The 15110-nt window shown below is 46.0% G+C and overlaps 1 non-coding gene across 1 annotated transcript; it reads left to right on the top strand.

Annotated features, from left to right (window-relative positions):
• The first annotated feature begins 10955 nt into the window (after positions 1 to 10955).
• Positions 10956 to 11027, top strand: LOC135578904 (U6 spliceosomal RNA). The gene has a single exon (XR_010471012.1). It is a non-coding gene; the product is annotated as a U6 spliceosomal RNA (small nuclear RNA).
• The last annotated feature ends 4083 nt before the right edge of the window (positions 11028 to 15110 follow it).

Here is a 15110-nt window from a genome sequence, read left to right as displayed (position 1 = left end):
ACAGTTAAACATCATGCTTGACTTCGTCTTCAAGGTCCTCTTGCCACAGCAGTTCAGCAGGAGCTAATGAGGAAAATTCTTCAGTAAATCTGGCTGGGCAAAAGTTGAACTGGGAAAAAACAACAGCTGTTTCCTCTCCCGACTAATATCTTTACTTTGTGGAGTCTCTATGTACACATATGTAGGTGTGTATGTGTAGATACATATATATATGTGTCATACCATGTTCCAGTGTGTTAGGCCAGTCAGATTTCTTCATATGAGTAATTTGCACAGTTTTCTTGACTGAAAATACTGTGCTCAAGTACAAGGAAAAAAATGTATCTTTTCATAGGGAAAAAATAATATTGGGTGTGAACAATTTGCTGAAATGTTCCTTAATGTTCCCAGATGAATTTTTGTACTTGTTTGTTGTTTCACAAAGCCCTAGCAATGGCCCTTTTGTGCTCTGTGTTCAGAAGGGTTAGGATTCACGAATAGCATGATCTTCAATTAATTTGTTCAGGATTTCAACTGACACCAGAATCGAACCCACAGAAACCATATGCAATATACTTTAAAAAATACTGTTCAAAAAGTGACCTGCTTCCCCTAATGCCCATGCAATGAAGAAATAAGGACTTGCTCCACCAGAGACCCCCCCTTGGAGCACATCTTTGGAGGTGTTCAATCAAGGCCTGTTCCACCACAGCCTCCAAAGGGAAGCGCAATCCTTAAAAAATTACATTTCTGTGCTGTGTGATGAATGATGATTGAGCTGGCAGCTCTCATCAGGCCAGAAGACTCATCCCACCAGGGCACTGATGTTAAAGGAAACAATCCTTTTGATTTAGAGTTTGGACCAGGCCTCAAATGCAGGGACCGAGGGCAAGTGTTTGGTTTCCAGGGAGTACTAGGCTTTGTCATGGTACATCCTCAAAATTCTTCCACAAATGCATATCATGGCTTAACTCCTTTGGGTCTCCTGCTTCAGGACCAGGGATGTTCCAGTCAAGTCGCAAGTCCTACAAATCTAGCAGCATCGAATTCAGAGCCTGAGAACCACAAACACTGTCTCTTTGCACCTGAACCAAGGCTCTTCTTGAAGGTGGACATTGCAGGTCAAGGTCTCCTGCTCAAAATCTTTAAGTGCTTCACACTAGGCCTGGTGTATTCAGAAGTGTACTGGCTTGCTATGGACCCCGGCTAGGGGAGACAATCATTCCCCAAGCCCAGATTGCTCTGGGGATGAGGACAAGTTTGTCCTTCACAAAGGAAATAGTTGAAGCATTGTTGCTTTTATGTTTCTCTTCAATGAGAAATTCATGGCAGAGCTGGGTCTCCTACAACTGATGAGTAGGAAACTGGGGTGTGATAGGTTTCATCTAATTAAAGGCATCTGTGGTGAGATTGTCTTTCTGAACACTCCACATGGGACTCCCACCAGAGACAATGGGGCAAACAGGTTCCTGCAAAATGCCTCTCACTTGCTTTGCTTAGGTGTCTATTTTAGATGAGAAGAGTCACTCCCTGACTGAACCTTCATGTAAATGTTGCTGAGGCAACTAACTCCAGTGCAGATCTTGTGAGTGACAACATCTTATGAGTGACAGCATCTGGACATCCTACCCCAAGTCTAGACTCTGGAGGTCCTTGTAATATTTTGGAGACTTCTCTAGATTCACTACTAAGACCAAGGACCAGTTGGCTCTTTTCTTGTGTTTCACCACAACTATGGCCCACCAAAGCTGCTTTCATGTCAACAATCTTCCTTCAGTAGCCTGCACAGTGCCAGCAAGAAACCAGCACATCCAACAGCTCTGAACTGCTGCTAGACACTCCAGATGCTGAGATACCACAACCAACCCTTGCCTCACATCCTACACAGTACTGTTCCATCCACCCAAAGAGGAACACACATAAAAGCTCTTATAAGACAGAAGGAAAAATAAATATATGATATTTCTGGAGTGCCTGCAAAAAAAGCCTGAACCTGATGTAACCAGATTATTTAAGATACTTAATCAGCTATTTGACTTCTGCTTCCCTTGCATTGCAGCTGAAGGTGGTGGATCCCATCACATTCAACAATATGCAGAGCAGGTCTGCACTGTCCAAGGAGATCTCTCTATTGTCAGTGTATTGCAGGCCCCCTTGGAGGTTCCTGGAGTGCTTAACTCAGCCAAAGAAGAGTGACATGTTTAAGAATCCTGCATTTTCTAAATTGCAGGACAGCACAAAAAAAATGCCCCTAGCCACCAAGGCTCTTGGTTACTTTGAAATGGAAAGCTTTCCCCCTTTACACAATCTCCCAAGTATGGCATGTGGCCTAATCATATAATTACACAATAGATCTGAATTGCTTCAAAGGAGCTGTTGTGTTCCAGCAGGTCCATAATAAGTTTACAGTATCAACTAATTACACTGTTATATAAGAGGCCAGAATGACTTTTAAAACCAACAGACAGATCTTCTAGGCTATCAAACACATATTGTTTTGTTTGGGAATTTTTTTTAATACCTCTTTATGAAGGTAACCTGTGCTTTCTCCAGCCTTTCTAAAAGGGATATAAATGTTAATACCATACAGAAAGTGCTAGACATAATACTGAGTTGAGGTATGTCATCTCTACTGACCTCAGTGGCTCATTTTAGACGCCAGCAAAATCCAAATAACGCACATAAGCCATTGGGTCAGAGCCCATGTTAACTAAAACCATGGGCCACAATGAAATGTGAATTACTATGGTTTAAGCAGCTACTTCTGACTGTTGATCTTGCACCATGCTGATTTGAGGTCACATGCTAACCTCACAGATGGGACAATGTAGGAACACACAGCAATGGGCTCCACTGGAGGAGACATCTGGTCTGTCACAGCTGCTCAGTCACGTCCAGTTGTATCTCTACCCCCTCGATGCACAAAAGGCATGGAAATAAACATGAGTTTTACCACAACGAGCTTCACCTGGCACTGACTCTTGCTGCTAGGATGTCTCACTTTGGGTTGGTTTCTGAGGGCCCTGGGTCTCACAGCCAAGAAAACATGAGTTTCCATCTACAAACCAGTATCAGGGCCAGGCTCAGGGCTCCTCAAAACATGGACACCACCTTGTCATGTCGTCTCAAGGGTGGATGGCCAGAGTGGAGCAGAGAGTCACACAGAAGGCCCTAGGATGAGGCATAGCGGTAGAAGGGATGAGGGACAATCTTCCCAGAAAATTCCTGCCTGGATATCCACATCTATAAAGTGCCCTATCCAGCAAGTACCTAAACATTATGCTGAAAGATGCTCACTAGAAGTCCTCCCTGAGCCTGCACTCCTTTCGTCTCCTGCAATCTGACCCACTCAATGCCCATCCATCATATAACAACCTCCCATCAGCCCATACCACTCAACACCCCATGGAGGGCCTTGCTTGCTAGGGCAAGGGACAGTTGAGCTGTCTGTCTCAGCAGTAAAGGAACATGAAAGGAGGAATGCCCCCACCAGCCTCCTCAAAGTTGCTGTTTATCGGGTGATGTAAACCTCTAACCCAGATGGTGCAATACACGTGCATTTTGTTATCATCTATTCACCCTTGAGAAAGCAGCTGGGATTCCCCAGCTGCAACAGGACGTCTGTGGAGCTATAACTTTATAAACTCAGCTCAGCCTTTCAGGAAGAGTTTTCTAATTTTATCCAGGCCATTCATCCACCCTTAATATGCAATGAAAAAAAGAAGCTGTTGCAGGGTTATTATTAACTATTGGCCAAGACAGAATGAACTCCAGGCTTGGCTGACTCCCTCTTTGGTAGAGAGCAAGTGCACAGACAGCAGGCACATTGCTGTTTTGATTCTCAAGCATTTCTTCTCTTCAGTGAGGATGTTTGATGGCCAGAGCAGCAGGAGAACCTTTATTTCAGAGGTGTAGCTGCATTGTCCAGGCTCCACTACAGCCAGCTGGGCTTGGAGACCTCTGGCCAACCTGCAAGGCTTAGCTTTGCTCCAGCTCCACCTGCTCATGTCTGCCGTACCTCTCAGTGTCAAGGCTTTACTCTACTAAAATAGGTGGGAAAAGCCCCCATTGACCTCACTCAGGCTCTGAGATCAGATCTCAGACACGGAGAGGAGTGTTTCATCAAGTGGGGAAGTTCAAGCATCTCTGCTCCCTTCAGCAGTGCAATCCCTCTGAACACTGGTTGAGGGCACAGTTTCTTGCAGTACGGAAGGCCACATTCAAACCACCTCATCAGGCACATCAGATGATCCTGAGACTTGGTACAGGGCCAAGAAAGCAATGTATTAGTCTTTCCCAACACTGTTTCCCAAGGCAGAGATGTAAAATGCCCTAAGATGGAGACGTAGAGCCAGTCAGGAGAAGACAACCTCCAGCTATACCCTTGCATCCCCCTGTGCTGTGTCCATGAATCAACCTGCCTACAATGTGTTTGCAAGAGGTGATTAATCACTATTCTGCAGCGAGGAGAAGTTATTTTAATACAAAAGGTGAAGTAACAAACAAACAAAAAAAAGAAATAGCAAGAAATGTACATGCTTATTAGCTGGGCTGGCAGCCCATGGATTCAAGCAACTGCTCTTTACCAGAAATGTTGCAAGGGTTGTTACCTTTTCCATAAAGTCTCCTAAAAATCGGTTGTCTTATGCCTCTCACTGCAGGATTTGTACTTGATTCCTGCTGCTTTCCCCAAATTCACCCTGGGAAAAAATGTTCTTCCCAACCCAGCAGGTATCCCATTACTCCACCTGCTTTTGCTTGCATTGAGAAAGGATCCATGCAGCACCAAACATCCCTTCACTGTAGACATAAAGCAATTTTCACCCAACATCTACCAAAGAACCTCATCCCAGAATTTCCTATCAATCCCGCACCAAATGAGAGGGAGAGGGGAGACAAGCCAGGTCCCAGAAAAATACACTGTGGACATGAGAGTGTGTAAAGCTGTAAGACATGGGGACTTCCATGGTAACTCTGTGTATAAACAGGACCAAACAGCTTGAAGTAGCTACTTTCCTTGCGATGCTGATGAACAAAGTGTCTCTGTAGCTTGGCCAACACAGCAAGCTCCAGCCAAATGTAAATAGCCTGCAGGGCTTTTTGGCACTTTGCGCTCTATTTTGCATACAGCTGGTAATGTTTTAAAGGCCAGGCCCAGCCAAGGGTAATGGTTCCAAGAACAGAGCAGGAAACACTTTGTGTACAGAAAAGAGTCTCAGGAGAAATCAGTGAAGTCTTAAGACCTTTTGTGTTTCTTTCTTCCTCCCCAAATCAGTGTGTTTTATTTTTCACACTAAAAATTTCCAGAGGTAGGCTTGCCTAGATGTGACCACTGGTGTTTCACACTCTAAGTGTTTGGTAAGAAAGGGGTTAGCTCAAATCCTGCAAATACATAAACACTTGCTGTGTGTAGGCAAGTCCTACTGAAAGCATCCGCAATGTCTTCCAGGGGAGAATTTGCTGAAGAAGGCTGGTGTGAGTGCAAAGCATGAGAGGTGATATTAAGGGAAAATCAAGATTGTATCAAAGCATCTAGTGGTACCCTTTAAAGTGTTCACAATACCAACACCAAGGAAATACCATGATATTTCCAATAGTGTGGATATCATTCAATCTTTTGGAAGACATTAGCAGGACTTAGGGCTTAGGACGGGTTGTTGTGATGAAGGGAGTCAGTCTCTGCCTTGACGCTACTAAATCCCTGGTCTCCAAGAGCCTTTCCTTGCTGGTGGGATGGGATTTCCCTCTTGATAGAAAGCTGAGGAGCTGGCACTCAGTGTTTTGTTCAGCTTACCATCTTAGCACCACCATTTAGGATATGAAAAGGATAAATCTGTCTCTCTTGCAGCCTCTCTCAGTCCTGTCTGCTGAAGCAGAGGGCAGAGGATGGGAGGCAGACGGATCAGGAGCAGAGCCACACTGAGCATGTAAGGCTGAGACAAGCACGATTAATATTGCTGCAGAAATTTTGTTACCCTTTGCTATCATGTGTTTAAAATCACAGTGTGCCAGCATGGGCATATTGCCCACCTGGACCTTTCCTTTCAACCTCATTGTATTTGAATGTGTTTGGACGTCAAGAACATCATGTCCTAAAGGGAGACTGTCCTTCTGTTAGCTGTCTCAGCCACTTGATTATTCAGGGCTGAAAGACTGGCGCTGGCTGCATTAGCAGCAGCCGTCAAAACCAGCAGCAAAAGGGAATATGTGTCAATAGCTCAGAAAAGGGGAACAGAGAGGACTTGGAGAGGAGTTATCGCTACATCCTCATGAAGTGACACAGAAAGCTCTGTTTATCATAATTTAGTGTCCTCTGTGTTGGATCTTACAGATGTCTGTTCGTTCACAGGTAATTTGTATGTATAAAGCCAAACCACTGCCCTCCAGACGGGGCTGGAGCACAATGGAAGGATCAAACTGCAGAGAGATCCCTGGGGACAGATGGGGGAGTGTGTGCTGCCCTCAGATGTTACAAAGGGCTACGCTTTCATGTCTTTGTATTGTGGCTGCACATCATGGGGTGGCCAGGGAACAGAAAAATGGGGGAAAAGCAGAGTTGGGATCTATAATGAAAACCATGCATTTGACTTTGCTGGCTGGGGTCACAGTCTAAATCTCATTTTAGGCTTTAAAGACAATTGAACTGGGTCCTCTCCACTCAGGGCTTGATCCCTTTGCCTCTGACCAGTTTTGATATGCGTGTGCTGGACCTTCCATGGGATGTGGAAACTCTGATGTTGCCAGAAGAAACTAGATTGCCCCTGGCCCCAGGGACATGATGTTATGCAAATACACTGTTGTCCAGTCTGCAAGTTGCAACACAACTGGCCTTATAGACATTCATTTCCAGCCTTGTTTCCAAAGCAAAAAGACTTCTGGACATCCTGGATGAGCACCTTTCCTCCTCATCCCAAGCCTTCTCCTTTCTTTTCCAGGCCAGAACAAATTCCCACTCCTCCTCTTGCTTTCTGCAGGGTTTATGCAGCCTGAATTGAGATTAGCAGTTGCAGGAGGAGCCCCATCTCTACCCATTTCTTTGACAGAGAAGGAGTGTGAGAGAGACAAATGACAGCACAGATCTCAAGAGAACATCCTGGAGGAAGGGAAAGAAAACACCGTCTTATCCCAAATATCAAAATGTCCTTTTCCAGTCCCAAGAAGTGATTGGCACACATGCAAACGTGTCTACAGATGTTCTTGTACTGAGTAATCTTTGAACCTGTTAGCCAGATGCAGGGGAGGGTATCTCACAGACAGCTACAGTACATGAACAAAGGCAGAGGAGAAGTCAATTTCTTATAAACAATCTGTCCTTAATAATTTTGGAACCTAAAGGGGTTGATTTCTACAGTCAAACAAGGTTGCTGGCAAGCCCAAGGAGTGGGAGAAGAGGCAACAGGTTTATTCAAGGAAAATGTGAGTTCTTAATACAGGTAATTAAAAAAGAAATCAGTCAGGAGATATTAATCCACAGGGCAACTGAAGACAGAGGTGCCCATAATACTGTCACCTGTCAATACTTACCTTCTTGTCATACATTAAAATTCAAATTGTGGCATTGCAACTGCAATGAGGAGAGAAGTGGAACCTCTCAGACATGCAAGCTGAAATTAAGGATCAAGTCCCTTGCTTACCAGAGCAGGTATCTATGGGCTGCATGGATTATGGTTCAGGGTCTCAGCAGTGTGCTGAGCAGGTCGTGTCCCAAACTGCTGAGAGAAGCTGGGTTCAACCCCACTGAGGGCCTGTAGACTTGGCTTGAACCTAGTAGAAGCTACCATATAGATAGGGTTGGCCCTCACTGCTGCCAAGAAGAACTTTAGCCTGGACATCTCCAGGGAGCTGAAGGGGAGTCACTGCTGTCCAACAGGAGTTGTGATATCAGAATCCAGCCCTTTGCTAGTCTGGGGGAATGGAGGTGGGGTGGCCTTGCAAGACAAGCAAGCACAGACGGCTAAAAAAGCAAAATAAATATGGAACATAAATATGTGGTGGTGCAGGAGGTGGTACCATAAACTTATTTTATTGCCACTTGTCTGCAAAGGCCAACATAACTCACTCCCTTTGCCTCGCTCTGTCATTCATGAATAATGAGATTGCCCAAACACATGCCAATAAAATCCTCTTCACAGCCAGCACTGAGATATGTGAACATTACCCTGGGTAAGGAAATAAAAGGACAGGGCTTTTTAATAATGACCAATCCCCTGCTCTCCATATCCTGACTATATGATGTCATGTTTGCTGATTACCAATACAATCTGACCTTTCACATCAGTTCCTACACTGTTGCTCTGTGACTTAGCCCCTGTCCTAAAAGGTATCAGAAGTTCCTTCAGGAGTGATATGAGCTTTGGTCAACAGCCTGCTGAATATGAGCCAGCAGTGTGCCCAGGTGGCCAAAAAGGCCAATAGCATCCTGGCTTGTATCAGGAATAATGCGGCCAGCAGGACCAGGGCAGTGATTGTCCTCCTGTACTGGCCACTGGTGAGGCCAAACCTCAAATCCTGGGGTCAGTTTTGGGCCCATCGTTATAGGAATGACCTTGAGGTGCTGGAGTGAGTTCAGAGAAGGGAACGGAGCTGGGGAAGGCGCTGGAGCATAAGTGTGATGGGAGCGGCTGAGGGACCTGGGGGGTTCAGTTGGAGAACAGGAGCTGAGGGGAGACCTTCTGATCTCTGAACTGCCTGAAAGGAGCTCGGAGCATGGAGGGGGTTGGTCTCTTCTCCCAAGGAACAAGTGACAGGATGAGAGGAAATGACCTCAAGTTGTGCCAGGGAAGGTTTAGATTGGATATTAGGAAATATTTGTTCATTGAAGAAGCATTGTTGTCAGGCATTGGAACAGGCTGCCCAGGGTAGTGGTGGAGTCACCATCCCTGGAGGGGTTTAAAAGATGTGGAGATGAGGTTTTTAGGGACATGGTTTAATGCCAATGTTGGGTTAATGGTTCGAGTCAATGATCTTGAGGGTCTTTTCCAGCCAAAATGATTCTGTGATTCTGTGAGCACAGCTGAACACAGCTTCTGCGGGCAGAACTCCACAGTGTTTCAAAAACAGCTCACAGCAAGTGCAGCCCATCCTCTGGGCTGAGCAGGTCTGTGCAAATGCGGTCAGTACAACATTGTCATCCAAGCTAGCATCCCAACGGCTGAACTGGTCTATCCCACCTCCCCGCGGGTTTATTTTGAGTTTTGACCTGTTTTGACTTGCAGCAAGCAGTGCAGGTGAATCAACAGAGCCAGGCTGCTCCCAGAGGCACTAACAAGGCTTGACCTGTGCCCCCAGCTGGCACAGGGAATCCGCCTTGTGGTTTTACAGATGCATATTGAATAGTTAGCTCCTGGTGCCTCAGGTGCTGGCAGATCAGAGGTCAATACTTACTACCCTTTTGCTCAAGATCAGCTTCTTCTCAACTGCTCCAGGGGATGGTGGATTCAGATGTTCTCCTATTCCTTCCCTCCACATCCATGCAGGCCATTCCAGCGTCTCCATGTGCCAACAACCACCAGGAAACATGACAGAGGAGGCATGTGTGGGACAGCCTGTGACAGAGCCAGCAGGGAGTGAGCTGGATCAGGCCTGTGGATGTGCAAAGCCATGTAGAGAGGTTTCTGTTGCCTGTGGCAGGGCTGCACTCCCCAGCTCATCACTCCAACACATGGATGTGCGGCCATGCCAGAGCCCACATCAACCCAACCTCTGCCTCTCGAAGGCAAATCCACTTCAGAGACGGGATGTCCCTTCCCGTGCACTCACAACCCAAATCCTGACAAGCAGCCCTTGTGGAAGGCAGACCCAGGGTCACACACTCACTGCCTACGAAATCACAGTGAAACAAGGAATGTGGGTCAACAAAGAGGGCCAGAGTATTTTTCCGTACCCTATAAGGACAATTGCTGTAGCCCCATGCACAGGACATTAGTGGCAGCAGTGTGCGTGCTGGGTGATGCACAGGTTAAGAGCTGGTCTCCAGAGCTAATTCTCTTCCCTCCTGTTACAGACCAGCACTTCTGTATCACCATAGTCACAGGGAAAAGGAAAGCAGACGGTTCTTGTTGCCTTCAAATCATAAAATAGTTTGGTTGGAAGGGACCTTCAAAGCTCATCCAGTGCCACCCCTGCCATGAGCAGGGACATCTTCATCCAGCTCAGGTTGCTCAGAGCCCCATCCAGCCTGGCCTGGGATGTCTCCAGGGATGATTCATCCACCACCTCTCTGGGCAACCTGGCACAGTGTTTCACCACCCTCAGTGTAAAAAATTTCTTCTTCATGTCAGGCCTTCCCATTGCCAGGTGGCATGGAAGCATTTCCCCAGCTTGCATGGGCTGTATCATCCAATACTGTCGCTGTGCTGCTCCATCTGGGCTGAGAGCTAGAAGCTGTAAATCAAGGTGCCCAGTGGAAGTTGTAAGAGGATAAAGCATCCACAGTAAAATTTCTCTGACAAGTAGTCACAGCTGAGATATCACTTGATGAATGGCAGCAAAATCCCCAGTGCAAGGTGATGGATTTTCCATGGCTGCGAGCAGACTGAGCTCTGTCGTGGCTGACAGGGCTTTAGGACATCTGCCACTCCAGCAGGTATGTGTGAGGACATACCTTGCCCAAACCCTACCCTACTCTCAGCAAGAGCAGCACAGGTAGCTTTGTCTTCCAGTTGCCTCCAGCTAAGGAGAGCTGAATTTGTCATTAATCCATCAAGCACAGAGGCATCAGTTTTAGACCCACATTGGGCACTTTGCTCTTCACAACCTCCTGGTCCACACAGGTAAAAAAGAAATAAGTAATTGCCCCATCTGTCTAGGGTGATTTCTCCAAGGCAGGCCCTACAAAGAGTGCCAATCACAATGGGACCAAAAAATGGTTTAATGTCTCTGGATTGGTTTTATTTATTTATCTAATTGTATTTCTCTAATTACAGTAGAGTGTTAAAAAGTGGAGATACAGGAACCATGGCATCTACACCAGATACCAGATACAGAGAAGATTAGCATGGTCCATGCACAAGGGTGACATGTAAATTCAGGAAGCATTCCATGGTTTCTTTTCTTTAGGACCTGAGGGAATGGCAGGAAGATGTGCCAGGGGAGGTTCAGGTTGGACATGAGGAAAAGGTTCTTCACCCAGAGGGTGCTGGACACTGGAACAGGCTCCCCAGGGAGGTGTCACGGCCCCAAGCCTGACAGTGTTCAAGAAGAGACTGGACAACGTCCTCAGACACACGGTGTGAACTGTGGGGTTGTCCTGTGCAGGGACAGGAGTTGGACTCCATGATCCTTGTGGGTCCCCATTCTACGATTCCGTGCTAGGACATGCAGCACTCACCTCATCAGATAATGTGTCCTAGAACTGAAGGCAACACCGACACTCAGCTCTGTTACTTCCCTGTCCGTCAGGATGGGCTGGTTCCCAGGGGCAAGCTCAAGATATACAGGAGAAAGATCATGTCCTGATTAAAGCCAAGCACCCCAAGGGTTATTTTCAGGATGGTGGGAATGTCCTGCATTTCCCAGGATAATCCCCAGCCAAATCAGGATGTACAGCCACCGTGTAATAAATTTTTGTCCTCATTTATGACGTGATAATAAATGTTGCAGTGTGAGCTGTAACAGAAAAAGTAGTACCAGATATGTCTTAAAAAAAAATAAGCAGGGCATGATTTTCCATTTCTCTTTGGTTTCCTGGAGATACTAGGAATTTCAAGAGATTAGGTGTATATCATCCTACTTTGCATGCTGATTATCAGCCCTAAGAATTATTTGGGCTGCAAGAACTGACGTATCTTCCCAGAAGGGAAGAACTCCATCTCATGTCTAAAACCACTTAAGAGTATCTCAAAAATAAAAATACAGTGCCTCAACTGGAGTAGATATAGGGTTGGGTTTATTTTGTTTGCTTGTTTCTTACTTTGAAATTTTTCAAATAAAAAAAAAAAAAACACTGTGGTTTTAGTCAAAGATTTCTAGGGGAACTGGGATTTTGGCAAGCATTCCTGCCTTTGAGATTTTGTCAACTCTATACTAAGACTCGCTGGTGGTTGTCACTGGTAAATGGAAACAATACATTGCAGAGTCCGTTGCTCATGGTACGTAGTCTGGTTGGGTATCTCAGCCCACAGAATGGGAGAGGAACAAAGTACAATGCTCCAGAAGCTACCACAGTTCCAGATGTGTTCAGATCTGTGCAATGAATGCGAGACTTCGGATAAGTGAACCTTGTCATACACTTACAGGTAGACCTGTGTTTGCAATGCTCCATTATGCTCCATTATTTTTCCCCTTCAGCTTCATGCACCACACAGAAATCAATGACCTGACCCTTAATCCTTCATCTGGGGGACACCAGTACCTGGCACAGCCTGGACCAAGAGGTCCCACTTGCAGCTTATTCTCACGTAGGTTCAATACCATGACCCTGACCTAGTCACATCACCAACATGCTCATGTTGCTCCATGAGACTCAATACAGAATTGTCTTATACATTGGGGAAGAAAGTTCCTGAGAGGCGAGTCCTATTTTTCAGCTACAATACTTTAGTGCTTAGTAGATGTATTTGATGAGACATGGGATTTTATACAAAAAACAGTTGATTCTCACAAAAAAAAAAAAAAAAAAAAAAAGTATCTTTAAATTTCATTTCTGCCTGGAAAAAGCTTATTGTCATTTTGTGACTGGATGATGTATAACTCAAGCATGCTAGAAAACCAATCTTGTCTACACCAAGGGAGAAAAATGCACATTACAATGGAGGCCTTTCCACCCATATCTCCCTTTCTGCAAGGCCCATCTACAGAACTGGAGTAGTGCGCTGTATTGTACAATGCAGCCATCCACCACTCAGAGTTTACATGCTATGGTGATACTCTAGAGACAGCCTGCACATAACAAAAGGTTATAATAAACACTACTGCAAGATGATCTCATTCATTTTAGTGAGACTCTTCTCACAGAAAGTTAAAACAATTCAGAGACAAAGGAAGAAATACCCAGCCTCAGACAACACTTGGATCAGGTCCCATTTAATGTTCTGTTTGCAAGAGCTGTTGGCTGCATTTAGGTTCACCTATAGATGCACAATCCAACATGACACACGTCACCCAGGTGGGGACATGCTGAGGAAAGTCTCAGCTGCCCACATAGAGGTTTTCTTTGCCAGAGCAGCCAAAGCACATGGTGATGAAGGGAACAATGAGTGCATTTGCTGCTCGGGGAGCCTGTGTCCCTGCCAAGCGATCTGATCAAGTGACCCCAGGAGATTCCCTTTGATGACATTTGGATGAGAATCACGGAATCACAGAATCACAGAATGTTAGGGATTGGAACGGACCTCAAAAGATCATGCAGTCCAATCCCACTGCTGGAGCACGAACACTTAGATGAGGCTACACAAGAAGGTGTCCAGGCAGGTTTTGAATGTCTCCAGAGTAGGAGACTCCACAACCTCCTTGGGCAGCCTGTTCCAGGCTCTGTCACCCTTACTGAGAAGAAGTTTCTTCTCAAATTTAAGTGGAACCTCTTGTGTTCCGGTTTGAACCCACTACCCCTTGTCCTACTGTTGGTTGTCACTGAGAAGAGCCTGGCTCCATCCTCCTGACACTCATCCTTTATATATTTGTAACCATTAATAAGGTCACCCCTCAGTTTCCTCTTCTCCAGGCTCAAGAGACCCAGCTCCCTCAGTCTTTCCTCATAAGGAAGATACTCCACTCCCTTAATCATCTTCGTGGCTCTGCACTGGAGTCTCTCCAGCAGTTCCCTGTTCTTGAATGGAGGGGCCCACAACTGGACACAATATTCCAGGTGTGGTCTCACCAGGGCAGAGTAGAGGGGCAGGAGAACCTCTCTGACCTACTGACCACCCCCCTTCTAATCCACCCCAGGTACCATTGGCCTTCCTGGCCACAAGGGCCCAGTGCTGGCTCATGCTCATCCTGCTGTCCCCAGGACCCCCAGGTCCCTTTCCCCTACACTGCTCTCTAATAGGTCATTCCCCAACTTATACTGGAACCTGGGATTGTTCCTGCCCAGATACAAGACTCTACACTTGCCCTTATATTTCATTAAATTTTTCCCCTCCCAACTCTCCAGCCTGTCCAGGTCTCTGGATGGCAGCACCGCCTCTGGTGTGTCAGCCATTCCTCCCAGCTTCATGTCATCAGCAACTCTGCTGATAGTCACTCTATTACCTCATCCAAATTATTGATGAATATATTGAATAATACAGGTCCCAGTACTGACCCCTGAGGCACTGCACTAGATACAGGCCTCCAACTGGACTTTGCCCCACCGACCACGACTCTCTGGCTTCTTCCCTTCAGCCAGTTCTCAGTCCAGACCGCACTCCCTCAGTTTAGCTGTAAGGATGCTGTGGGAGACGGTGTCAAATGCTTTACTGAAGTCAAGGCAGACCATATCCACCATGAGGTCTTATTTTAGGTTCTGTTTGCTTGGAGCAGGCATCTGGGCTGCACTGTGTGACACCCAGGTGAGGGACCTTTTGAAGAGCATGTGACTATTTGAGCACCATGAGCTGCTAAGCAGTATCTAGGAGCTACAGTAAGTTACCAGGCTTCCTCAGCTCTTTTCTGTCCTTCCTTTCACAGATCAGGGCAAACTGTGGAGAACTGAACTAACCTTGTACTTTCAACTCCTGCTCTTTCACTCTCACTATGCCCTTCCCTGATTAAGGTACCAATCAACAGTGACAGCATATAATTTAAGTTATGGGAAGAGTGACATTTCCCAAGCATTTGGACTTTCTAAGATTTGATACAGATGACAAACCTCACCAGGATGGAGATCTGCGTTTTCTTGTGCATAACCCCAAAAGAGTGCAGGTGGTTTTGAGAGTTATCCCACAAATGCTTCTTATTTTCTAAGCTTACGTGAGGGTTGCCACTTTTACACGTATCTTAGCAGGTAGACTAACACCAACTAGAGACAAAAATAGTTCCTGCTGCAGCCACAGTAAAAATTATATGCAACTGGGAGCATAATAAACTCATGTCCTTGGCAGAGGGTCACAGAGGTGAAATTGTTAGCAAGCACAAAGCAGGGGTTACAGCACCTTGAGTCCTCGAATAGTCACCCTGGTCAACACCAGAGTCTGCTTAGGGGGCCAAGGGTA

This window comes from Columba livia, chromosome 2 (assembly GCF_036013475.1).
Source record: "Columba livia isolate bColLiv1 breed racing homer chromosome 2, bColLiv1.pat.W.v2, whole genome shotgun sequence".
Lineage (NCBI taxonomy): Eukaryota > Metazoa > Chordata > Aves > Columbiformes > Columbidae > Columba > Columba livia.
This window is presented reverse-complemented; position numbering and strand designations above follow the sequence as displayed.